Here is an 11,348-nt window from a genome sequence, read left to right on the forward strand (position 1 = left end):
TAAAGGTAGAAGGTATGTTACCCACTTATTCTTATTCACAGATCTGAATATAGAGGTCAAGAGGGGAAAGTGACATGTCATACGTCAGAGTAGAGTCAACAAGAAAATAAGACAAAAATAACTGAGCCCCTAGTGTATACTGGGCATTGGTGAGCTGCTGGAGAAAACATAGTTCCTTCTTCAAGGAGCTCCATCCCCTTTGCAGGCAGGACCAGGCTTCCCTGCAGCAGAAGGAAGCTTGAAATTAGGGTAATGAGGTCGAGCAGGGAGGGGCCACCATACTGCCCTGAGAGGATCTTGTATGGACACAGAGCTGTGGCATGGCCCCGCTTTGACTCTCTAGCTGTGTTGTGGGGCCAGGTAGGGGCTGGAGTGGCCTCCTGCTTAAGATGAAATAACAAGGAGCAGATTTACCCTCCCACCTGAAACAACTAAAATCTTGAACTAAATATGTGAAGCAAACATGTTCAGGACATTGGACATCAGGCAATGAAGACCAGTGATATCTGAGAGACAGGAAACAAATGAGGTGAGCCCTATAAGTGCCCCCAACTTATTGCCTAGAAACAGTTTCCAAGGGTGGTCCAGGGAGGGTAATTTCCAAGTATTTGAAAAATAAGTGACACACCTATACATTATCTATGGATCAAAACAGAATTTGAAATGGGAATTAAAAAGTATTTTGAAGTGAAAGAAAATGAAAATATAAGGTGTCAGTATTTGTGGGATTCCATTAAAGCAGTGCATAGGAGGAAGGTTACAGCACTAATCCCCTATATTAGAAAAAGGTCTCAAATCAATTACTTGTTTCCACCCAAGAAACTAGACAAACAGGAGAGAATTAAACCCAAAATGAGCATTAAAAAAAGGGTTGGGCTTTATTATAACAACAACTAACGGTGTGACCTGGGCAAGTATTGTTCTCTCTGGTTCTGCCTGATTTCATCACTTGAAAAATGAGGATTATAAACAGTATTAGTGTTTTCCAAGTTATGGGCCTGCTGCATAAGAATCATAAGGGAATTTGTCAGAAATGCTAATTTCTAAGCCCTGCCCCAGATCTGGGGAATCAAAATTTCTGAGTAGGGCCTGAGAACCTTTCTCTCTCCCCTTCACACACACACACACACACATTATATATATGTTATATATATGGATATATATCTGATATATATAAAATATATATTGGAGACGGGGTCTCACTCTGAGGCCCAGGCTGGAGTGCAGTGGCAAAAACATGGCTCACCACAGCCTCAACCTCCTGGGCTTAAACAATCCTCCTGCCTTGGTCACCCCAAGTAGCTGGGACCACAGGTACTGGGTACTGGCAACCTCCCTTGGTTAATTTTTTTTTTTTTTTTTTTTTTTTTGGTTAGAGATGGGATCTTTCCATGTTACCCAAGCTAGTCTCAAATATCTGGGTTCAAGTAATCTTCCCACCTTGGCCTCACAAAGTGCTGAATTTACAGGCATTAAGCCACCAAGCCCAGCCTGAGAAGCTATATATTTAAATACAGTAGTAATGGAATATTCTAAGAGAGAAAGTGTCCTCCTTCTTGGTGGCTTTCTGTTCAGAGACATGACTTCTGAGGAGATGCAAGGTAGGAAGTCTCAGCTCTGAACAGGAGGGGTCTCAGCTTCAGTATAACCTCTGCCCACCTGTAACTCAAGCAGCTCAGTCATCATGGAAGACCGTAAGAGCCTAGACATGAGGATTGTAACAGTGACCAGGACGGACTAACCATAGGGATCATTCACTCATCTTATAATGTTAGGTAAGCCTCATAGATTTCTCGTTCCTTCCGAGGTAGGGGAAGGAGTCTGATTATTACATAGGCTGGTTGCCAGCTCTTCCAACAATGTAGGAACTGATGATGTGATTTAATATTTCATTTCTGCCTATTTATGTTCCATAATTTATTTCTTTAATGTAAAAATACCTTTATTATGTCTTTGAACCACCTCAACAAATTTATTCTGGCCTATTTTCAGGCTATTCTCTAAAATAAATTTTATCTGGGTGAATTACTCTTTCTGAATTATACCACCAAGTCTTGTTCCTTGGCTGTCCTTTGAGAAATTAGACTTCTTCATGTGTTTTGGAACTTTGGTTTGCAGGCTTATTTTGAGCATCCCTTTCAAACTTTTCCCTCCCTAAGAATTTGGTGGTTTTCTTTACCTAGGCCAGCCCTTTTACTCCTAAACCAGAATCAGGTTTACAATCCAGCTTGGGATGTACTGCCCCTAGGGGACATTGTGGAGTATAGCAGATCCATTACCGAGTCTGCCTGGTGCTGGCTCAGTTCCTGGGAGTCACACTTGGTCTTCGCCCTTTGTCTCTTCAGGCTTGCAGCTTCATCTGAAGCCATAGTCATAATAGAGCAGCGAGCCTTGTTCGCCTCTGGCATCACATAGGAAGCCTGGCTCTGCTCCAGGTCTCACTCACATTTAAAACTCCTTTTCCCGTAGGGACCAAACTCTCAGTCACCAGTGTCTACTTCCAGAGCCCAGACAACCCACGATTTATGGGATTTTTTTTTGTTTCTGGTCCACAGAGATGTTTATCTTGAACCAGAGCCTAGTTAGATTTTCCTGCTTTTTAAAAATATTTCATCTGTCATTGCTATGTGTTCACAGAAGAAAGGTGAATTCACTGGCTTTTGATCATTATAAAAATCTGAGTTAATTCATTTGAAAATGGTAAATAAATGACATTTCTTTCAAGCACAAGTCTCTGGAGTGAGATCCACATCCTCTACAATAACATGAGAAATCCTTGTGGAAGACACCTCTGATTAACTCCTATTTATTCCTCCACTTGACAGAGCCTGAGCATTGATATCTTCTATTAATACTGCGGTATGTTGTACAAGTTGGTACTTGTTGATTTGCTAGAAATGTTATGTGTGTGCATGCACCATTTCCAAATAATCTGCCAACTGCTTAAAAGCAGGGACCATGACTTGTCATTAAAGTATTCCCTAAATGACATATTTTCTGGTAGCCACACACGGTAAGCTTCAATATAAATATCAATTATCCAATTGATTTACTCCAGGTATCCCAAATTTTCTTAATTACTTAATCAAGTGTACCATAATGATTAAAAAAATATATCCAAAGGTAATGTTGAAATAAAAAAATGGACAACTATATACAACATACAAATGTGTACATATATTTGACACTTTCATGGGGGGATTTCCTTGCTACGTGCTTCGAGAGTTAGTGCCTATTGACCTTCAACTTGGAAAACATAATACAGTTCTCTACAATCCATTTTGCATTTATATGGAGAGAGAAAATTTCCCCATGAAAGGGGCCTCCAGCCTTGCCTATCAGGAAGTCAGCTACCTGTGACCAGATAGCCTGAGTACATTTTTTCTGGGAGCAGGTGTTAACCCACCCCCACGAGTTAAGAGCCTGCAGGGCCCCTACCTTTGGGAGATAAAGAGGCAGTCTGTGTGGGGTCCCTTCTCCTCCACAGAGCCATTTGTTCTTGGGGTTACACCCCCTGCAGGAATCTTTCAATGCTCTTTAAATCGTGGGCATGCACAATGCACCTGACCTTGTTCAAAGACAGGGGCTGCACTGCCCCAGGCAAACACTGAAGAAATCCAACAAAATACATCTTACCCGGCTTTCTCTACTCTGTTGCATGGAAAGGCTCCTGTGTCTGCTGACCAAAATACTTACTAGTTTTCCCTTTTTTCTTTTCACTCCAATAACTTAATTAATGCACATCATCAGTTGTTCATAATTCAGCAATAAGAATCTTTCCTTTGATAAGATGCAGCCAGTGGGAAAAACACAAAACTTTGTATCCTCTGTATTTTAGATCATTTATTTACTTCTAAAAAGAATGTTTTTTTGGCGTGTGTGCCCATCATGGAATCAGGAATGGACTTTGCGCAAAGCATGTTTTATCCTGTAGAAAGAATAAAACACTTTGGAGGGTGGCATTTACTCAAAGGGAACAGATGCCTGCAGGGTGTTCTCACAGTGGGGGTGGCTGGTGACAAGGTGTGACATCTGCAGAAGAAATACAGGCAAGCACTTTAGCCCCCAAGTACTTCCCAGCAGAGAGTGGGCTTACTCACAACACAATAGTCGAAATCTGGCTCATGCTTGATAAGCAATTCACTCAGAACTTTACCCACCCAATGGTACCTGCATTTTAACTATAGGAAAAAGGTCTTGAAATCTGTGGGAGGTTACCACTTCCACCACATACTCATGCACACACGTGCAGTTCCTTGCTGAGAGTAGCAAAGACGATACAGGAATTCACTGTAAGAGGTGTGTCCATGTATCTGTATGAGATTATGAGGGATACTTAACAAAAATGGAATTTGTGACCAGATGTGGTGGCTCATGCCTGTAATCCCAGCACTTTGGGAGGCCAAGGCGGAGGGATCACAAGGTCAGGCAATCGAGACCATCCTGGCTAACATGGTGAAACCCCATCTCTACTAAAAATACAAACAAATTAGCTGGGTATGGTGGCAGGCGCCTGTAGTCCCAGCTACTCAGGAGGCTGAGGCAGGAGAATGGTGTGAACCCAGGAGGCTCAGCTTGCAGTGACCTGAGATGGCGCCACTGTACTGCAGCCTGGGTGACAGAGCAAGACTCCATCTCAAAAAACAAACAAACAAACAAAAACAAAAACAAAAAAAACTGGAATTTGCTAAGTGATTGAAAGGTTATCCTTATACTCCAGGTTTCTTTTCAAGTTTCAGCTTAGGCTTACAAAGACAAACTAGATAGTTCCTGAATTCCTAAAACCCTGTGAAATGGACTGGTTGGAATGGGCAGTTTATAACATGATACTTTTAGATTGGAAGGCCCGGTAAGGTGAGGATCTTGAAGTACTCACACCATGAGAAGCTGTTATTCTCAAAATGAAAACAGTTTAAATAGGTGCACAGGAGCAGGTATTTATGGAGCAAAGAGGTAGGCTAATTTTTGCTTGTTCTCAATCATATTTAACATAGGGAGAGAAAAGTATGCCTGATCCCAGAAATGGCTAGCACAATACAGGGGAATTCTATTGGTTTCAATTCTTGGGATTGGGAGGGACCTCAGGAAGATGGCATAATAGCATTCTCCAGGTCCATCTCCCTGCAGAAACATCAATTTGAACAAGTATCTATGCATGAAAATACCCTCACAAGAGCTAAGGAAACCAGGCGAGAAAATACAGTACCTGGGCATAGTGATTATTGGGACTCATGAGGAAAAAATCATTTTAAAGTTTATTCCTGATTTTTTCTTTCTTTGTCCAACTTAGATAACATGGTCAGTCACTTGAATAATGATCTTACTATCATAAACACTTCCTTAACTACTGTCCTGTTGTACTAGCCCTCAGAGTGCTAAACATGCAGTAATTCTAAACCACAGTTACTTTTGCACCAACCTAATACAACTTGTAATGAAGATTGTTTTTCATATCTGATTCCAACTATCTGTTGGTGGTGGCTTTGATCACCAGTGTACAGAGAAACAAGCTGGACTCAGAAGAAACAAGTGCATGAGTGGCTCACCCTGTCTATTATGGATAGAAGTGGAGAGTAGTGAGAGGTTCAACTTTATACTTAAGTCTTAAATGTCTATCTCTGTTGTCACTATTGAACTTTGGACCTGCATATTCAACTGCCCACTGGGTAATCTTATCTGGATACCCCAACTACCTCAATCTGCACATGCCTAAAATTAAAATAAAAGTGGGTTAACTGATCCATCAAATTGGCCTCATGATCCCTATGAGCACTGTGTCCTAGGCAGCCATTACGACATTTCAGATTAGTACTCAATTCAGAATAAACCCTCTTTGCCATCTGACTAAGGAAATTTGCTCTGATGGCAGAATTATAGGCATCCGCAATGGGGGTAAAGGAAAAAGTTGATGGGATGGTGGAAACACAGTGTCTTAAAATCTTACCCATTTCACGTTTCCTGGCTCTGAGTACAGAAATAAGATCACAGGGAAAAATTCAAACTATACTCGATCTCAAGTGCAATGATAGAAACTGGAAAAAATAAAGGTAATAAAACTTTTAGACTTTCTTTACAATATCCTATTTAGCTTATATATATCTGCCCATCTCCCTTAACTTCCTCACCTTAACCCCCAATATTTTTATTATCAGATGGTCATTAGGACAAAAGCTTATTTAGCTGAAGAATTACAGTGTCAATCCCATGTAGGATGGTCTATGTGTTTACGCAAAAGTGCTCTGTGACAGAAACAAGGTATAAAACTGATTGATGTCTTAAAGCAACTAAGGGGTCTCTACTGGTAGCCAGGATTACTATTTCCTAGTTTAAAAACTGGTAGAGAAAATTGAGTTCTTATAATAAATTCCATAACAGCAGCTTAGCTGTAAATGATTTTTTAAAAGTCACTTGACTGTGCAAACTGGTTAGAGCGGAAATATTGTAATGATATTTCAAGAGCTTAATGTCAACCATCAGTGTCCAATAAATGAAAATTACTTTTAGTGATACATCTGGAAATATGATGGTTTTTTGAGCCAAAGTCTCTCAAGCTTTGCATAGAATCTGAATTTTTATTTTTACTCTGTGCCTGTTATATAAACTTCTTATATTTGTTAGAGAAAAAAGAAGATAAATTAGACACTACTTGGGATATTGAAAAATGAATAAAATGTTAAGACATGTTAAATTTATTGTTGGCTCATTGAGAGAAAGAACAAAAGTCAATAATTTATTTAAGAAAAACAATTTTACTTAAATAAAGGGCAATATTTTAATAAGCAGAAATAGGAGAGGGAATATATTTTCAAATGAAAGCAGCATCACTGGAATGAAAAATGTAATGTGCCAAAGTCACTACTTTGAAGGGGAACATGCTCATCTGAATGTAAAATTTTGTTATATTCCTATAAAACCCTAACTTTATTTTCATTGTTATCTGTTTAATCATTTAACTAATATTTATCGAATACCCACTCTGTGTAATGGTGTTGTGGGAGGAAATTGTGATATTTGTGAATAAGATAGTCACAGTTTCTCTTTTCACAAAGCCTACATTTAGTGGAATTTTCATTAATGGACTACTTCACACACTCATTATATTAGGTAAGATAAGGTATAGCTGTGTGTGGCATGAAATCTGAAATGACAATAATTTAAACAATTGCCTAATGCAAATATAGATCTTTAGAACTCAAAGAGTGGCTCCATCATTATGAAAAACCTTGAGTCCTTTTATCTTGCTGCTCTGCCATTCTTAATCAGTGTATGTATTTAGTCTTTGGAGTCTATTTCCTTTCACCTAGCGTAATGCATCTGAGATATGTAATGTTATTTATATCAATAGTCCATTCTTTTTATGATTGGGTATTATTTCATTCTATGCATGTACTGCAGTTTGCTGATGTATTCTCCAGCTGAGAGAATTTTGGTTTCAAAATTTTGGTGATAAAATTGCTATAAGTATTTGTTTACAGTTTTTGTGTGTGTGAACATAGGCCTTTTATTCCACTTGGGTAAATACATATATACCTTGGAGATATTGTGGGTTTGGTTCTAGACCACCTCAATAAATCAAATATCACAATAAAGCAAGTCACACAAATTTTTTGGTTTCCCAGTACATATAAAAGTTATGTTTACACTATATGGTAGTTTATTAAGTGTGCAATAGCATTATGTCTAAAAAAGGACATACTTTAATTTAAAAATACTTTATTGCTAAAAATTGCTAACAATCATCTGAGCCTTCAGCAAGATGTAATGTTTTTGCTGGTGGAGGGTCTTGTGTCAATGTTGATGGCTACTGACTGATCAGGGTGGTTGTTGCTGAAGGTTGGGGTGGCTGTGGCAATTTCTTAAGACAACAATGAAGTTTGTCAAATGGATTGAGTCTTCCCTTCACAAAAGGTTTCTTGGTAGCACATGATGATATTTGATAGCATTTTACTCACAGTCAGTCCTCTAAAACTCTACTGCTGCTTTATCTACTACGTTTCTGAACTATTCTAATTCTTTGTTGTCAGTTCAACAATGTTCGTAGAATCTTCACCAGGAGTAGATTCCATCTCACAAAACCACTTTCTTTGCTCATGCATAAGAAGTAGCTCCTTATATGTAAAAGTTTTATCATGACATTGCAGCAATTTAGTCACATCTTCAGGCTGCACTTCTAATTCTCTTGCTATTTTCACCACATCAGCAGTTACTTCCTCCACTAAAGTCCTGAACCCCTCAAAGTCATACATGAGGGTTGGAATAACTTCCAAACTGCTGTTAATGTTGCTATTTTGACCTCCTCCCATGAATCACAAATATTCTTCATGGCATCTAGAATGGTGAATCCTTTCAGAAGACTTTCAATTGACTTTGCCCAGATCCATCAGAGGAACACTATCAAAGGCAGCTAGAGCCTTACAAAATGTATTACTTGAATAATAAGACTTGAAAGTCAAAATGATTTGTTGGGAGAAAAGCTGAGTGTTGGGAGAGAAGCTGAGGTGGGGCTTGCATGTCTGCTAGACTTGCTGGCTCCTTGCTTCTAGCACTCCCATTATCTCAAGCAGCCATATGTTTTTCATTCACTTGATACACTGTTTCCTTTCAACCCCCACATCCTCACCACCTGTTTGTTTGTCTGAGCACCAATAAATAGCATGGGCTTCCAGAGCTCGGGGCCTTTGCAGCCTCCACACTCGCCATGGCCCCCTGGTCCCACTTTCTCTCTCAAACTGTCTTTTTCTCATTCCTTTGACTCCACTGGACTTCTTCGCCCCCATGACCTGGTGTTGGGTCTGATCACCCCAACATTCCTGGCTGCCCAACATGGGGTGACAAAGATCGCAGTGAAGGAATGCCAGAGCGTGTGAAAGTGAAGGATACATCATCAAAGGATACCTGAGGATGTCTGAAAAAAGCTCCGTGGGAAAGCTGAGCACTCAGAAGAGCCAGGGTAACAGTGGGACAAAGTGAAAGCAGACATTCTGCTTACTTAAGTTTTTTTTAAAGTGTTTGTTATGAAGTTGGGGAGTAAAAGTTAGTACTCAGAGTTTGTTATCACTTTTTAGTACAGTAAAGCAGTTTAGCCCACAATTCCTGGAATAGGGGACTATGGAGTTGGATGAATGGGAGAGAATTGGAAGAGACTTTTTAAAAAAGGTGTATAAAGACCAAGCAATGACAGGTACCATGGAGGGTGCTGCTGAGGCGATGATGGCAGAGGGACCCAAGGAAGCCAGAGGCTGCCCTCCCGGGGCACCACGAGGGCATAGGGGACCACGAGCTCTTCCCTTCCCTGAGCGGTTCTCCTGCCGCCGCCATCCCATGCCCCTGCAGCAGCCCCCAGGGCCACAACTGCTAACAGGTCAGAGCCACCTGGCAGGCTCAGAAGGAGCCAGGAGGCGACCTCTAGCTCCTGTGCGGGGCTGAAGGAGCAGGTGGGGTGTGAAGCATCCAAAGCCATGGTGCTGCAGGAGAGCCAGAGCAGCTGAGCACCTGTGGGTGCTCCCGGCAAGAGGACGAGTGGCTGCAGCAGTCCTGTTGTGGCTACCTCACCTGGCACAGTGGCCCGGCCACCTTCCCCACCTGCTGCAGCCCCCAAACCCCACAGAGCTTCCCTTCATGTGGCGCTGCTGTCCCCTAGGCCATGGTGCCGCCATTCCCGTGGCTGGGCTATTGCAATCCCTTCTACTTCCTGAGCCCTGGGCTGTGGGGCCTGACCCCGGGGCAGCTGCTGGCATCAGCACCCCTGCTCCAGTTGTGGGCCTGGGACCCCGGGATCCTCATGTACAGGCATAAGTCTGGGCCACTCCATTGAGGAAGGTAGGATCTGCAGCCCCTTCATGAAGCCCAAGTGAGACTGGGCAACAGGCAGGCAAAGAATATGTTATTCCATCATTGGGCCACAGATTTATGGCAAGGATGGTGGATTTCTTTATTCTCTTCTTTGTAAAAGCAACCATTGTCTTCAGCATTATGCATCACAGTGGGATAAAGGATAGCTCTAAGTTTGCTATGCACCATATAATGGAAGAAATAGATGAAGAGACATCAATGGAAGACTTTCAGAAAATGATGGTTATGGCTCTTATATACAGATTATTAGTTTGTTTTTATGAGATAATTTGCATTTGGGGAGCAGGTGGAGCTACCCCAGAGAAGTTCCTCGTGGGGCTTCGAGTTGTGACATGTGATACATTAGTGCTTATTGCACTAAGTTGGGTTTTAGTGATTCCTTTCTCAAATGTTAGCATTACAATGTCCACTATACAAGCTTTGATCGAGATTTTTTTTTGATTGCTTGTTTTTTCCCTGCTTTCATCACACTGCTGTTTTTCCAACTTAATCAAACAGTCTATGACAATGTAGCAGGAACCATTGTGGTAAAAAGAAATGGGGTTAGATGTTTCCCCCGCAAAGATCTGATTTCCACACACTATGATGACAAGACTAAATTATGTATCAAGGCCGTCAGTATCCCTGGGTTACACTAATTGATGATTTAGAAATTAAAGCAGTCATTCCAGTGTGATGCAGCTGACTATTCTAAAAGTATTGATTTTACCTGAATGCCAAAGAACTTTTCCAGAAGAAAAACCTATTAAATTCAAGTATTAAAATTTTTAGATCAGAAAGGTAAATTATTTTATAAACAATGGACAATACATACTTTCTTAAGATCCAAAGCACTTTCTTAAGATCTAAGAATTTGCTGAAAGCATTTTCAGTTTTGAAATCTCCAAATGAAACTTTAAAGTTTATTTTGGTTTATCCCAAAACAATGAAAAATGTCCAGTTGTGTTTTGTAAACATCTATGTAACTCATCTTTTAGTTCACACTTCCTGGGGAGCCACCAAAGAAGCTCCCCATGGGAGTTAGGGGACCCTTACCCTCAGAAACAGTCAGTCTACTACTTGGAAGGTCTAGTCTAAATTTAACAGGTGTTACTGTACATACGGGAATAATTGACTCTGATTCTACTGGAGAGATTCAATTAATTATTAGTTCCCTGACTCCGTGGTCTGCCTCCCCAGGAAAAAGATTGTTCAGTTGTTGCTGTTACCTTACATAAAATTAGGAAGCAGCACAGTGAAAAGAACAGGAGGCTTTTGTAATACTAATCCAGCATGAAAGGCTGTGTATTGGGTTAATCAAGTATCTGACAAAAGACCTATTTGCACAGTAACTATTCAGGGAAAAGATTTTGAAGGAGTAGTAGATACTGGAGCCGATGTCTCTATTATTGCTATAAATCAATGGCCCCAGCACTGGCCTAAGCAAAAGGCATCCATTGGTATTGTTGGAATAGGAGCTACCTCGGAAATTTTTCAGAGTTCTTTGATTTTACCAT

At 40.7% G+C, this 11,348-nt stretch overlaps 1 pseudogene; it reads left to right on the top strand.

The window, feature by feature from the left end:
* The first annotated feature begins 9,210 nt into the window (after window positions 1-9,210).
* LOC105492722 (protein FAM8A1 pseudogene) lies at window positions 9,211-10,562 on the top strand (annotated as a pseudogene).
* Window positions 10,563-11,348: the final 786 nt, after the last annotated feature.

Source organism: Macaca nemestrina, chromosome 11 (assembly GCF_043159975.1).
Source record: "Macaca nemestrina isolate mMacNem1 chromosome 11, mMacNem.hap1, whole genome shotgun sequence".
Taxonomy (NCBI): Eukaryota; Metazoa; Chordata; class Mammalia; order Primates; family Cercopithecidae; genus Macaca; species Macaca nemestrina.